At 38.5% G+C, this 12,274-nt stretch overlaps 22 non-coding genes across 22 annotated transcripts; all 22 read right to left on the bottom strand.

Annotated features, from left to right (window-relative positions):
- Positions 1-2,972: 2,972 nt before the first annotated feature.
- Positions 2,973-3,045, bottom strand: TRNAR-UCG (transfer RNA arginine (anticodon UCG)). Its single transcript has one exon. It is a non-coding gene; the product is annotated as a tRNA-Arg (tRNA).
- An 88-nt stretch (positions 3,046-3,133) lies between these two features.
- Positions 3,134-3,206, bottom strand: TRNAR-ACG (transfer RNA arginine (anticodon ACG)). Its single transcript has one exon. It is a non-coding gene; the product is annotated as a tRNA-Arg (tRNA).
- Positions 3,207-3,449: 243 nt separating this feature from the next.
- TRNAR-ACG (transfer RNA arginine (anticodon ACG)) lies at positions 3,450-3,522 on the bottom strand. The gene has a single exon. It is a non-coding gene; the product is annotated as a tRNA-Arg (tRNA).
- Positions 3,523-3,584: 62 nt separating this feature from the next.
- TRNAR-UCG (transfer RNA arginine (anticodon UCG)) lies at positions 3,585-3,657 on the bottom strand. The gene has a single exon. It is a non-coding gene; the product is annotated as a tRNA-Arg (tRNA).
- A 251-nt stretch (positions 3,658-3,908) lies between these two features.
- Positions 3,909-3,981, bottom strand: TRNAR-UCG (transfer RNA arginine (anticodon UCG)). Its single transcript has one exon. It is a non-coding gene; the product is annotated as a tRNA-Arg (tRNA).
- A 93-nt stretch (positions 3,982-4,074) lies between these two features.
- TRNAR-UCG (transfer RNA arginine (anticodon UCG)) lies at positions 4,075-4,147 on the bottom strand. Its single transcript has one exon. It is a non-coding gene; the product is annotated as a tRNA-Arg (tRNA).
- A 90-nt stretch (positions 4,148-4,237) lies between these two features.
- Positions 4,238-4,310, bottom strand: TRNAR-ACG (transfer RNA arginine (anticodon ACG)). Its single transcript has one exon. It is a non-coding gene; the product is annotated as a tRNA-Arg (tRNA).
- A 246-nt stretch (positions 4,311-4,556) lies between these two features.
- Positions 4,557-4,629, bottom strand: TRNAR-UCG (transfer RNA arginine (anticodon UCG)). Its single transcript has one exon. It is a non-coding gene; the product is annotated as a tRNA-Arg (tRNA).
- Positions 4,630-4,719: 90 nt separating this feature from the next.
- On the bottom strand, positions 4,720-4,792 carry TRNAR-ACG (transfer RNA arginine (anticodon ACG)). The gene has a single exon. It is a non-coding gene; the product is annotated as a tRNA-Arg (tRNA).
- A 79-nt stretch (positions 4,793-4,871) lies between these two features.
- Positions 4,872-4,944, bottom strand: TRNAR-UCG (transfer RNA arginine (anticodon UCG)). Its single transcript has one exon. It is a non-coding gene; the product is annotated as a tRNA-Arg (tRNA).
- A 242-nt stretch (positions 4,945-5,186) lies between these two features.
- Positions 5,187-5,259, bottom strand: TRNAR-ACG (transfer RNA arginine (anticodon ACG)). The gene has a single exon. It is a non-coding gene; the product is annotated as a tRNA-Arg (tRNA).
- A 1,027-nt stretch (positions 5,260-6,286) lies between these two features.
- Positions 6,287-6,359, bottom strand: TRNAR-UCG (transfer RNA arginine (anticodon UCG)). The gene has a single exon. It is a non-coding gene; the product is annotated as a tRNA-Arg (tRNA).
- Positions 6,360-6,765: 406 nt separating this feature from the next.
- On the bottom strand, positions 6,766-6,838 carry TRNAR-UCG (transfer RNA arginine (anticodon UCG)). Its single transcript has one exon. It is a non-coding gene; the product is annotated as a tRNA-Arg (tRNA).
- Positions 6,839-6,928: 90 nt separating this feature from the next.
- TRNAR-ACG (transfer RNA arginine (anticodon ACG)) lies at positions 6,929-7,001 on the bottom strand. The gene has a single exon. It is a non-coding gene; the product is annotated as a tRNA-Arg (tRNA).
- A 1,027-nt stretch (positions 7,002-8,028) lies between these two features.
- On the bottom strand, positions 8,029-8,101 carry TRNAR-UCG (transfer RNA arginine (anticodon UCG)). Its single transcript has one exon. It is a non-coding gene; the product is annotated as a tRNA-Arg (tRNA).
- A 406-nt stretch (positions 8,102-8,507) lies between these two features.
- On the bottom strand, positions 8,508-8,580 carry TRNAR-UCG (transfer RNA arginine (anticodon UCG)). The gene has a single exon. It is a non-coding gene; the product is annotated as a tRNA-Arg (tRNA).
- Positions 8,581-8,985: 405 nt separating this feature from the next.
- TRNAR-UCG (transfer RNA arginine (anticodon UCG)) lies at positions 8,986-9,058 on the bottom strand. The gene has a single exon. It is a non-coding gene; the product is annotated as a tRNA-Arg (tRNA).
- An 89-nt stretch (positions 9,059-9,147) lies between these two features.
- TRNAR-ACG (transfer RNA arginine (anticodon ACG)) lies at positions 9,148-9,220 on the bottom strand. Its single transcript has one exon. It is a non-coding gene; the product is annotated as a tRNA-Arg (tRNA).
- Positions 9,221-10,089: 869 nt separating this feature from the next.
- Positions 10,090-10,162, bottom strand: TRNAR-ACG (transfer RNA arginine (anticodon ACG)). Its single transcript has one exon. It is a non-coding gene; the product is annotated as a tRNA-Arg (tRNA).
- A 243-nt stretch (positions 10,163-10,405) lies between these two features.
- TRNAC-ACA (transfer RNA cysteine (anticodon ACA)) lies at positions 10,406-10,478 on the bottom strand. The gene has a single exon. It is a non-coding gene; the product is annotated as a tRNA-Cys (tRNA).
- Positions 10,479-10,568: 90 nt separating this feature from the next.
- TRNAR-UCG (transfer RNA arginine (anticodon UCG)) lies at positions 10,569-10,641 on the bottom strand. The gene has a single exon. It is a non-coding gene; the product is annotated as a tRNA-Arg (tRNA).
- Positions 10,642-11,992: 1,351 nt separating this feature from the next.
- On the bottom strand, positions 11,993-12,065 carry TRNAR-ACG (transfer RNA arginine (anticodon ACG)). The gene has a single exon. It is a non-coding gene; the product is annotated as a tRNA-Arg (tRNA).
- Positions 12,066-12,274: the final 209 nt, after the last annotated feature.

Raw genomic sequence — 12,274 nt, 5'->3', positions numbered from 1 at the left:
CTCATGGTTGGGTTTGAACGCCTAAAACACTCCTTGTTCAAAATTGAATGCCTCTGGTTAAATGCGAACGCTTCAATACAGGCTTGTTCAGAATTGAACGGTCCCTATCATTTTTGAATGCCAAAAGCACGCTTATTTTTTACAGTGTATATCAGAACTTTTGTAAATTTTGGGTATATAAGGTGATTGATTCACACTAAGAGATAAGAAATGCGCAATTGCGTGAACCTTTGGTGGAAGCTCTGCCATTAGGAGGCTAGACGTTTCTCATGTCTCACGTGTGGCGTATGTGGTGTACACGAAAGACTAGTGCATGGTGTTGTTGTTAGAAACCATTAATTACCGGTTAGCATTGGGTGAAACAATTGGTTGTTAGACAGCAGATGAAGGTGTAACGGATAGTTAATGATTGACGTTAAATAAGATGGATATAGCAACGAAGTAACATTTTCCGAATTTCTGTATACTGCGAACGCGTTCCGGAAATTACGAACACGTTTGCTTCGATTTGCCAACTGCGAACGCGGTGACAGACAGACACGCCCAGTTACTCGGAGAGAGGTAAAAGTTCTACTTTATTACGCTATCTCCACACTTGTTTTTCTAATGGTATATACCACATACACGCTAATCTGTACTTATTGTCTTCTGACAACACCATCATATAGTCTTCTGTATATAACACATACACGCCAATCTGAAACATTGGCTTCTACTCCATTATCATCGTTGGGATTAAGATGTACGCGCGATCGGCTTAAGTTACGAGAAACTACCAGCCTCCCAATGGCAGGGCTTCGACCAAAGGTTCACGTAATAGCGCTTATTCCTACCATTTGTGAATCAATCGCCTTATATACCCTAAATTTCCAAAAATTGTGAAAACGGTTTACGCTAGAAGTCAAACGTCAACAATAGCTATGTTTAAAATCATTTTAAGAATAACGTTCTTAAAACCACTTAACTAGAATTAAAGTAAAATACTGACGATTAAAATAATTAATATCATTTATATTTATTTAAATATTTAAGATAATTTTCTTTCTTCGGAACGACACAAGTGAAAGTTTATATAGAACGAGTAATGAAGATTGCATCTGAGTCGAAACACTACACGCATAGCAGGAGCAGGATAAAATTATATCTTACAAAACCATAACATTTTCTTATTGTAGAATATTAAATGAAAATATGTTAAGTATGTTTCGGCATTACGATTCTTTAAGTAGTTTTGTAGCTATAAAGCTCTGTTTCATTTCAATATTCCAAGAAGATCTTTTATATTAATATATCAAATTTGGTGTTTACTTTTTAATTCAGCTTTACTACATTTATATACGGTGTAAACATGAAATTTAACTTTGCTAGTTTCCCTAAATGTTACTTCTAAATATTTTGGTAAGCGTTGTTCGGATTGGTTCCTTGAATTCGTGTGTCTTTGAGGAGGTCTTGACGGTTCACAGTGAGCCGAAAATTAAATACACATTTAAATGATGTAAATCAGGTCCTTAAATACAACTATTGAGGATATACAGTAAAGGTTAAACGTAACCATTTCACACGCATATCAATTCTTACACGGTTGAATAAGGCTTACAGCAGAAAAAACGTTTACCCTTAATCCACTGGATTTGAGCAGCAGATTTTGAGCAGCTATTTTGAAAGACTAATCTATGGTAACTCCATAGTCATGTGTTTCGAAAAAAATAATTTCAAAAAAGACCATTTACAGAGTCACTAGACACCTTTCTGGTATAATTATAATCCTCTATTTAAGGGTGATGGTTTAAACCTAACAAGAATTAAAAAGCACCAACGTCAATGGAATTTTAAAACACCAAATTAGTCTCAAAAAGACTTTTTTTAAAGGGTTTATTAACACTTTTCTGGTTTTAATATACAGCGCTATTCAAAGTGATTAAAACACCTCACAGGATATAAAAAGCACCTTCAGAGAAGGTATTATTTCGTACCGTTTTCAAAGGTGCGTATTGACATCCTCTCGAATGGTGCTTTTAAACACCAATAGGGGTGCTGCTGGGGATGCATTAGGAAACACCTCTAAAGGTGTCAAACAGTTCCATTTTTTTTAACAGTGCAAATCAGTTCAAACAGTTCAGTTATTTTCGGTTTCAGTTTAGGGACTAAACTGATTTGATTGCTTCAGTTCAGTTTCAGTTTGGCCATCTCCAAACTGATAGGTTTTCAGTTCGGTTCGGTTTATTTCTTAAACTGAACTGATAAAAACTGAACTGAAGTGATAATTAAGTACACTTTCGATCTATGGCGAGAAACGATATCAATACGTTCCCGCAAACATTAGTAGAACAATTGAAAACTGGCATCGTTTAGTATTGCATGCTGTATGATATTTTGGGGGATGTGTCGCGTAAAGTTACCTTATTAGTGTTGCGTATATTTCATCATTTATGTCGCGTATATTTAATTATGCATAGAAATAAGCTATTAATTTAAGTCCCGTGATTAGCTGGGATCCTCTACAGAGAGACACAGGTTAAAACAATACCAATAATTAGTAGCTGAAAAGGGTATCATAATTTGTTAATTAGTCAAAGATAAATTGTTCAATGTTAATGAATAGTAGTTAGTGAAATAAACATGACTCTTAAGGTATGGCACTTCACGATTCCAAAATACTTAGTTGTAGTAGAAAATGTTAGCGGTTAATAGTTACAATCTGGGCATTTTGGGCCTCTGACACCGTATTTTTCACCTTGATAATCTTTGAAGGGGTTTTCGGTTCAGTTCAGTTCGGCTTCCTGCTTGAACCGAACTGCCAATAGCGAGCTTGCCAGGACTCGAACCTGGAATCTTCGGCTTCGAAAGCAGACGCGTTATCCTTTGAGCAAACAGCCCGTTGCAGTCTGAAAAATGCTATTCAAGCATTGCAATATTATTAATTTGCCTTCTAATATATGTATATGCTAGAAATCTCTTATAAATGAAAATAACGAGCTTGCCAGGACTCGAACCTGGAATCTTCTGCTTCGAAGGCAGACGCGTTATCCATTACGCCACAAGCCGGTGCTTTGAAATACAAAACACTTCTTCCAAACATTGTATATACGATATTATCTTTTATGACGTAAAAAAGACCTATAAAAATCAACACCGAGCTTGCCAGGACTCGAACCTGGAATCTTCTGCTCCGTAGGCAGACGCGTTATCCATTGCGCCACAAGCCCGTTAGAGTCTGACAAAATGATATTGAAGCATTGCAATATTATTAATTTGCCTGCTAGAAATCTCTTATAAATGTAAATATCGAGGTTGGCAGGACTCGAACCTGGAATCTTCTGCTTCGAAGGCAGACGCGTTATCCATTACGCCACAAGCCCTTGCTTTGTATTACAAAAAACTTTTTCCAAGAATTGTATTTATACGATATTTTCTTTTATGACGTATAAAAGACCAATAAAAATCAACACCGAGCTTGCCAGGATTCGAACCTGGAATCTTCTGCTCCGTAGGCAGACGCGTTATCCATTACGGCACAAGCCCGTTAGAGTCTGACAAAATGATATTGAAGCATTGCAATATTATTAATTTATAAATGTAAATAACGAGCTTGCCAGGACTCGAACCTGGAAACTTCTGCTTCGAAGGCAGACGCGTAATCCATTACGCCACAAGCCCGTGCTCTGTATTTCAAAACATTTTTTCCAAACATTGTATTTATACGATATTTTCTTTTATGACGTATAAAAGACCTACAAAAATCAACACCGAGCTTGCCAGGACTCGAACCTGGAATCTTCAGCACCGTAGGCAGACGCGTTATACAATGCGCCACAAGCCCGTTATAGTCTGACAAAATGATATTGAAGTTTTGCAATATTATTTATTTGCATTCTAATATTCTAGAAATCTCTTATAAACGTAAATAGTGAGCTTGCCAGGACTCGAACCTGGAATCTTCTGCTTCGAAGGCAGACGCGTTATCCTTTACGCCACAAGCCCGTGCTTTGTATAACAAAAAACGTTTTGCAAACATTGTATTTATACGATATTTTCTTTTATGACGTATAATAAAAGACCTATAAAAATCAACACCGAGCTTGCCAGGACTCGAACCTGGAATCTTCCGCTTCGAAAGCAGACGCGTTCTCCATTACGCAACAAGCCCGTGGTTTGTATCACAAAAAACCTTTTGCAAACATTGTATTTACACGAAATTTTCATTTATGACGTATAAAAGACCTATAAAAATCAACACCGAGCTTGCCAGGACTCGAACCTGGAATCTTCTGCTCCGTAGGAAGACGCGTTTTCCATTGCGCCACAAGCCCGTTAGCGTCTGACAAAATGATATTGAAGCATTGCAATATTATTAATTTGCCTGCTAGAAATCTCTTATAAATGTAAAAAACAAGCATGCTAGGACTCGAACCTGGAATCTTCTGCTTCGAAGGCAGACGCGTTATCCTTTACGCCACAAGCCCGTGCTTTGTATAACAAAAAACTTTTTGCAAACATTGTATTGATACGATATTTTCTTTTATGACGTATAATAAAAGACCTATAAAAATCAACACCGAGCTTGCCAGGACTCGAACCTGGAATCTTCTGCTTCGAAGGCAGACGCGTTCTCCTTTACGCCACAAGCCCGTGGTTTGTATTACAAAAAACCATTTGCAAACATTGTATTTATAGGATATTTTCTTTTATGACATATAAAAGACCTATAAAAATCAACACCGAGCTTGCCAGGACTCGAACCTGGAATCTTCTGCTCCGTAGGCAGATGCGTTTTCCATTGCGCCACAAGCCAGTTATAGTCTAAAAAATGATATTGAAGCATTGCAATATTATTAATTTGCCTGCTAGAAAACAGTTATAAATGTAAATAGCGAGCTTGCCAGGACTCGAACCTGGAATCTTCTGCTTCGAAGGCAGACGCGTTATTCATTGCGCTACAAGCCCGTTAGCGTCTAACAAAATGATATTGAAGAATTGCAATATTATTAATTTGCCTGCTAGAAATCTCTTATAAATGTAAAATCGAGCTTGCCAGGACTCGAACCTGGAATCTTCTGCTTCGAAGGCAGACGCGTTATCCCTTGCGCCAAAAGCCCGTGGTTTGTATTACAAAAAACCTTTTGCAAACATTGTATTAACACGATATTTTCTTTTATGACGTATAAAAGACCTTTAAAAATCAACACCGAGCTTGCCAGGACTCGAACCTGGAATCTTCTGCTCCGTAAGCAGACGCATTATCCATTGCGCCACAAGCCCTTAGCGTCTGTCAAAATGATATTGAAGCATTGCGATATTATTAACTTGCCTGCTAGAAATCTCTTATAAATGTATATAACGACCTTGCCAGGACTCGAACCTGGAATCTTCTGCTTCGAAGGCAGTCGCGAAATCCATTACGCCAACAGCCCGTGCTTTGTAATACAAAAGATTTTTTCCAAACATTGTATTTATACGATATTTCTTTCATGACGCATAAAAGACCCATAAAAATCAACACCGAGCTTGCCAGGACTCGAACCTGGAATCTTCTGCTCCGTAGGCAGACGCATTATCTATTGCGCCACAAGCCAGTTAGAGTCTAACAAAATGATATTGAAGCATTGCAATATTTTTAATTTGCCTGCTAGAAAACAGTTATAAATGTAAAAAACGAGCTTGCCAGGACTCGAACCTGGAATCTTCTGCTCCGTAGGAAGACGCGTTATCCATTGCGCCCCAAGCCCGTTAGAGTCTGACAAAATGATATTGAAGCATTGCAATATTATTAATTTGCCTGCTAGAAATCTATTATAAATGTAAAAACGAGCTTTCCAGGACTCGAACCTGTAATCTTCTGCTTCGAAGGCTGACGCGTTATCCATTACGCCACAAGCCCGTGCTTTGTATAAAAAAAAACGATTTGTAAACATTGTATTTAAGCGATATTTTCTTTAATAACGTATAAAAGACCTATAAAAATCAACACCTAGCTTGCCAGGACTCGAACCTGGAATCTTCTACTTCGAAGGCAGACGCGTTATCCTTTACGCCACAATCCCGTGCTTTGTATTACAAAAAACGTTTTGCAAACATTGTATTTAAACGATATTTTCTTTTATGACGTATAATAATAGACCTATAAAAATCAACAGAGAGCTTGCCAGGACTCAAACCTGGAATCTTCTGCTCCTTGGCAGACGCGTTATCCATTGCGCCACAAGCCCGTTAGCGTCTGACCAAATGATATTGAAGAATTGCAATATTATTAATTTGCCTGCTAGAGTTTTGTTATAAATGTAAATAACGAGCTTGCCAGGACTCAAACCTGGAATCTTCTGCTTCGAAGGCAGACGCGTAATCCATTACGCCACAAGCCCGTGGTTTGTATTACAAAAAACCTTTTGCAAACATTGTATTTAGACGATATTTTCTTTTAAGACGTATAAAAGACCTATAAAAATCAACACCGAGCATGCTAGGATTCGAACCTGGAATCTTCTGCTTCGAAGGCAGACGCGTTATCCTTTGCGCCAAAAGCCCGTGGTTTGTATCACAAAAAACCTTTTGCAAACATTGTATTTACACGATATTTTCTTTTATGACGTATAAAAGACCTATAAAAATCAACACAGAGCTTGCCAGGACTAGAACCTGGAATCTTCTGCTCCATCGGCAGACGCGTTATCTATTGCGCCTCAAGCCCGTAAGCGTGTTACAAAATGATATTGAAGAATTGCAATATTATTAATTTGCCTGCTAGAGTTTTGTTATAAATGTAAATAACGAGCTTGCCAGGACTCAAACCTGGAATCTTCTGCTTCGAAGGCAGACGCGTAATCCATTACGCCACAAGCCCGTGGTTTGTATTACAAAAAACCTTTTGCAAACATTGTATTAACACGATATTTTCTCTTATGACGTATAAAAGACCTTTAAAAATCAACACCGAGCTTGCCAGGACTCGAACCTGGAATCTTCTGCTCCGTAAGCAGACGCATTATCCATTGCGCCACAAGCCCTTAGCGTCTGTCAAAATGATATTGAAGCATTGCAATATTATTAACTTGCCTGCTAGAAATCTCTTATAAATGTATATAACGACCTTGCCAGGACTCGAACCTGGAATCTTCTGCTTCGAAGGCAGTCGCGAAATCCATTACGCCAACAGCCCGTGCTTTGTAATACAAAAGATTTTTTCCAAACATTGTATTTATACGATATTTCTTTCATGACGCATAAAAGACCCATAAAAATCAACACCGAGCTTGCCAGGACTCGAACCTGGAATCTTCTGCTCCGTAGGCAGACGCATTATCTATTGCGCCACAAGCCAGTTAGAGTCTAACAAAATGATATTGAAGCATTGCAATATTTTTAATTTGCCTGCTAGAAAACAGTTATAAATGTAAAAAACGAGCTTGCCAGGACTCGAACCTGGAATCTTCTGCTCCGTAGGAAGACGCGTTATCCATTGCGCCCCAAGCCCGTTAGAGTCTGACAAAATGATATTGAAGCATTGCAATATTATTAATTTGCCTGCTAGAAATCTATTATAAATTTAAAAACGAGCTTTCCAGGACTCGAACCTGTAATCTTCTGCTTCGAAGGCTGACGCGTTATCCATTACGCCACAAGCCCGTGCTTTGTATAAAAAAAAACGATTTGTAAACATTGTATTTAAGCGATATTTTCTTTAATAACGTATAAAAGACCTATAAAAATCAACACCTAGCTTGCCAGGACTCGAACCTGGAATCTTCTACTTCGAAGGCAGACGCGTTATCCTTTACGCCACAATCCCGTGCTTTGTATTACAAAAAACGTTTTGCAAACATTGTATTTAAACGATATTTTCTTTTATGACGTATAATAATAGACCTATAAAAATCAACAGAGAGCTTGCCAGGACTCAAACCTGGAATCTTCTGCTCCTTGGCAGACGCGTTATCCATTGCGCCACAAGCCCGTTAGCGTCTGACCAAATGATATTGAAGAATTGCAATATTATTAATTTGCCTGCTAGAGTTTTGTTATAAATGTAAATAACGAGCTTGCCAGGACTCAAACCTGGAATCTTCTGCTTCGAAGGCAGACGCGTAATCCATTACGCCACAAGCCCGTGGTTTGTATTACAAAAAACCTTTTGCAAACATTGTATTTAGACGATATTTTCTTTTAAGACGTATAAAAGACCTATAAAAATCAACACCGAGCATGCTAGGATTCGAACCTGGAATCTTCTGCTTCGAAGGCAGACGCGTTATCCTTTGCGCCAAAAGCCCGTGGTTTGTATCACAAAAAACCTTTTGCAAACATTGTATTTACACGATATTTTCTTTTATGACGTATAAAAGACCTATAAAAATCAACACAGAGCTTGCCAGGACTAGAACCTGGAATCTTCTGCTCCATCGGCAGACGCGTTATCTATTGCGCCTCAAGCCCGTAAGCGTGTTACAAAATGATATTGAAGAATTGCAATATTATTAATTTGCCTGCTAGAGTTTTGTTATAAATGTAAATAACGAGCTTGCCAGGACTCAAACCTGGAATCTTCTGCTTCGAAGGCAGACGCGTAATCCATTACGCCACAAGCCCGTGGTTTGTATTACAAAAAACCTTTTGCAAACATTGTATTTAGACGATATTTTCTTTTAAGACGTATAAAAGACCTATAAAAATCAACACCGAGCATGCTAGGATTCGAACCTGGAATCTTCTGCTTCGAAGGCAGACGCGTTATCCTTTGCGCCAAAAGCCCGTGGTTTGTATCACAAAAAACCTTTTGCAAACATTGTATTTACACGATATTTTCTTTTATGACGTATAAAAGACCTATAAAAATCAACACAGAGCTTGCCAGGACTAGAACCTGGAATCTTCTGCTCCATCGGCAGACGCGTTATCTATTGCGCCTCAAGCCCGTAAGCGTGTTACAAAATGATATTGAAGCATTGCAATATTATTATCTTGCCTGCTAGAGATCTCTTATAAATGTAAAAACGAGCTTTCCAGGACTCGAACCTGTAACCTTCTGCTTCGAAGGCAGACGCGTTATCCATTACGCCACAAGCCCGTGCTTTGTATTACAAAACATTTTTTCCAAACATGTATTTATACGATATTTTCTTTTATGACGTATAAAAGACATATAAAAATCAACATCGAGCTTGCCAGGACTCGAACCTGGAATCTTCTGCTCCGTAGGCAGACGCATTATCCGTTGCGCCACAAGCCCGTTACCGTCTGACAAAATGATATTGAATCATTGCAATATTATTAATTTGCCTGCTAGAAATCTCTTATAAATGTAAATAACGACCTTGTAAGGACTCGAACCTGGAATCTTCTGCTTCGACGGCAGATGCGTAATCCATTACGCCACAAGCCCGTGCTTTGTAATACAAAAGATTTTTCCAAACATTGTATTTATACGATATTTCTTTTATTACGTATAAAAGACCCATAAAAATCAACACCGAGCTTGCCAGGACTCGAACCTGGAATCTTTCGCTCCGTCGGCAGACGCGTTATCTATTGCGCCACAAGCCCGTAAGCGTGTTACAAAATGATATTGAAGCATTGCAATATTATTATCTTGCCTGCTAGAGATCTCTTATAAATGTAAATAACGAGCTTGCCAGGAAACAAACCTGGAATCTTCTGCTTCGAAGGCAGACGTGTAATCCATTACGCCACAAGCCCGTGGTTTGTATTACAAAAAACCAATTGCAAACATTGTATTTACACGATATTTTCTTTTATGACGTATAAAAGAACTATAAAAAGCAACACCGAAAATGCCAGGACTCGAACCTGGAATCTTCTGCTCCGTAGGCACACGCATTATCCATTGCGCCACAAGCCCTTAGCGTCTGTCAAAATGATATTGAAGCATTGCAATATTATTAACTTGCCTGCCAGAAATCTCTTATAAATGTAAATAACGACCTTCCCAGGACTCGAACCTGGAATCTTCTTCTTCGAAGGCAGACGCGTTATCCATTACGCCAAGCCCGTGCTTTGTATTACAAAACATTTTTTCCAAACATGTATTTATACGATATTTTCTTTTATGACGTATAAAAGACATATAAAAATCAACATCGAGCTTGCCAGGACTCGAACCTGGAATCTTCTGCTCCGTAGGCAGACGCATTATCCGTTGCGCCACAAGCCCGTTACCGTCTGATAAAATGATATTGAATCATTGCAATATTATTAATTTGCCTGCTAGAAATCTCTTATAAATGTAAATAACGACCTTGTAAGGACTCGAACCTGGATTCTTCTGCTTCGACGGTAGACGTGTAATCCATTACGCCACTAGCCCGTGGTTTGTATTACAAAAAACCAATTGCAAACATTGTATTTACACGATATTTTCTTTTATGACGTATAAAAGACCTATAAAAAACAACACCGAGCATGCCAGGACTCGAACCTGGAATCTTCTGCTCTGTAGGCAGACGCATTATCCATTGCGCCACAAGCCCGTAATAGGCTGACAAAATGATATTGAAGCTTTGCAATATTATTTATTTGCCTTCTAATATATGCTAGAAATCTTTTATAAATGTAAATAGCGAGCTTGCCAGGACTCGAACCTAGAATCTTCTGCTTCGAAGGCAGACGCGTTATCCTTTACGCCACAAGCCCGTTCTTTGCATCACAAAAAACGTTTTGAAACATTGTATTTATACGATATTTTCTTTTATGACGTATAATAAAAGACCTATAAAAATCAACACCGAGCTTGCCAGGACTCGAACCTGGAATCTTCTGCTCCGTAGGCAGACGCGTTATGCATTGCGCCACAAATCAGTTGGAGTCTAACAAAATGATATTGAAGCGTTGCAATATTATTGATTTGCCTGCTAGTAATCTGTTATAAATGTAAATAACGAGCTTGCAAGGACTAGAACCTGGAATCTTCTGCTTTGATAACAGACGCGTTATCCGTTACGCCACAAGCCCGTGCTTTGTATTAGAACACATTTTTCCCAAACATTGTATTTATACGATATTTTCTTTTATGACGTACAAAAGACCCATAAATATCAACAACGAGCTTGCCAGGACCCGAACCTGGAATCTTCTGCTCCGTAGGCAGACGCGTTATCCATTGGGCCACAAACCATTTAGAGTCTAACAAAATGGTTTTGAAGCGTTGCAATATTAATAATTTGCCTGCTAGAAATCTGTTATAAATGTAAATAATGAGCTTGCCAGGACTCGAACCTGGAATCTTCTGCTTCGAAGGCAAACGCGTTATCCTTTACGTCACAAGCCCGTGCTTTGTAATACATTGTATTTAAGCGATATTTTCTTTAATGACGTATAAAAGACCTATAAAAATCAACACCGAGCTTGCCAGAACTCGAACCTGGAATCTTCTGCTCCGTAGGTCGACGCATTATCCATTGCGCCACAAGCCCGTTAGCGTCTGACAAAATGATATTGAATCATTGCAATATTATTAATTTGCCTGCTAGAAATCTCTTATAAATGTAAATAACGAGATTGCCAGGACTCGAACCTGGAATCTTCTGCTTCGAATGCAGACACATATTCCATTACGCCACAAGCCCGTGCTTCGTATTACAAAGCATTTTTTCCAAACATTGTATTTATACGATATTTTCTTTTATGACGTATAAAAGACATATAAAGATCAACATCGAGCTTGCCAGGACTCGAACCTGGAATCTTCTGCTCCGTAGGCTGACGCGTTATCCATTGCGACACAAGCCCGTAATACACTGACAAAATGATATTGAAGCTTTGCAATATTATTTATTTGCCTTCTAATATATGCTAGAAATCTCTTATAAATGTAAATAGCGAGCTTGCCAGGACTCGAACCTAGAATCTTCTGCTTCGAAGGTAGACGCGTTATCCTTTACGCCACAAGCCCGTTCTTTGCATCACAAAAAACGTTTTGTAAACATTGTATTTATACGATATTTTCTTTTATGACGTATAATAAAAGACCTATAAAAATCAACACCGAGCTTGCCAGGACTCGAACCTGGAATCTTCTGCTCCGTAGGCAGACGCGTTATCCATTGCGCCACAAGCCCGTTAGAGTCTGACAAAATGATATTGAAGCATTGCAATATTATTAATTTGCCTGCTAGAATTCTCTTATGAATGTAAAAACGAGCTTTCCAGAACTCGAACCTGTAATCGTCTGCTTCGAATGCAGACGCTTAATCCATTACGCCACAAGCCCGTGCTTTGTATTACAAAACATTTTTTCCAAACATTGTATTTATACGATATTTTCTTT

Source organism: Phalangium opilio, unplaced genomic scaffold (genome assembly GCF_054372755.1).
Source record: "Phalangium opilio isolate 3A_F unplaced genomic scaffold, DU_Popi_V2 ptg000031l_1, whole genome shotgun sequence".
NCBI classification, from domain to species: Eukaryota; Metazoa; Arthropoda; class Arachnida; order Opiliones; family Phalangiidae; genus Phalangium; species Phalangium opilio.
This window is presented reverse-complemented; position numbering and strand designations above follow the sequence as displayed.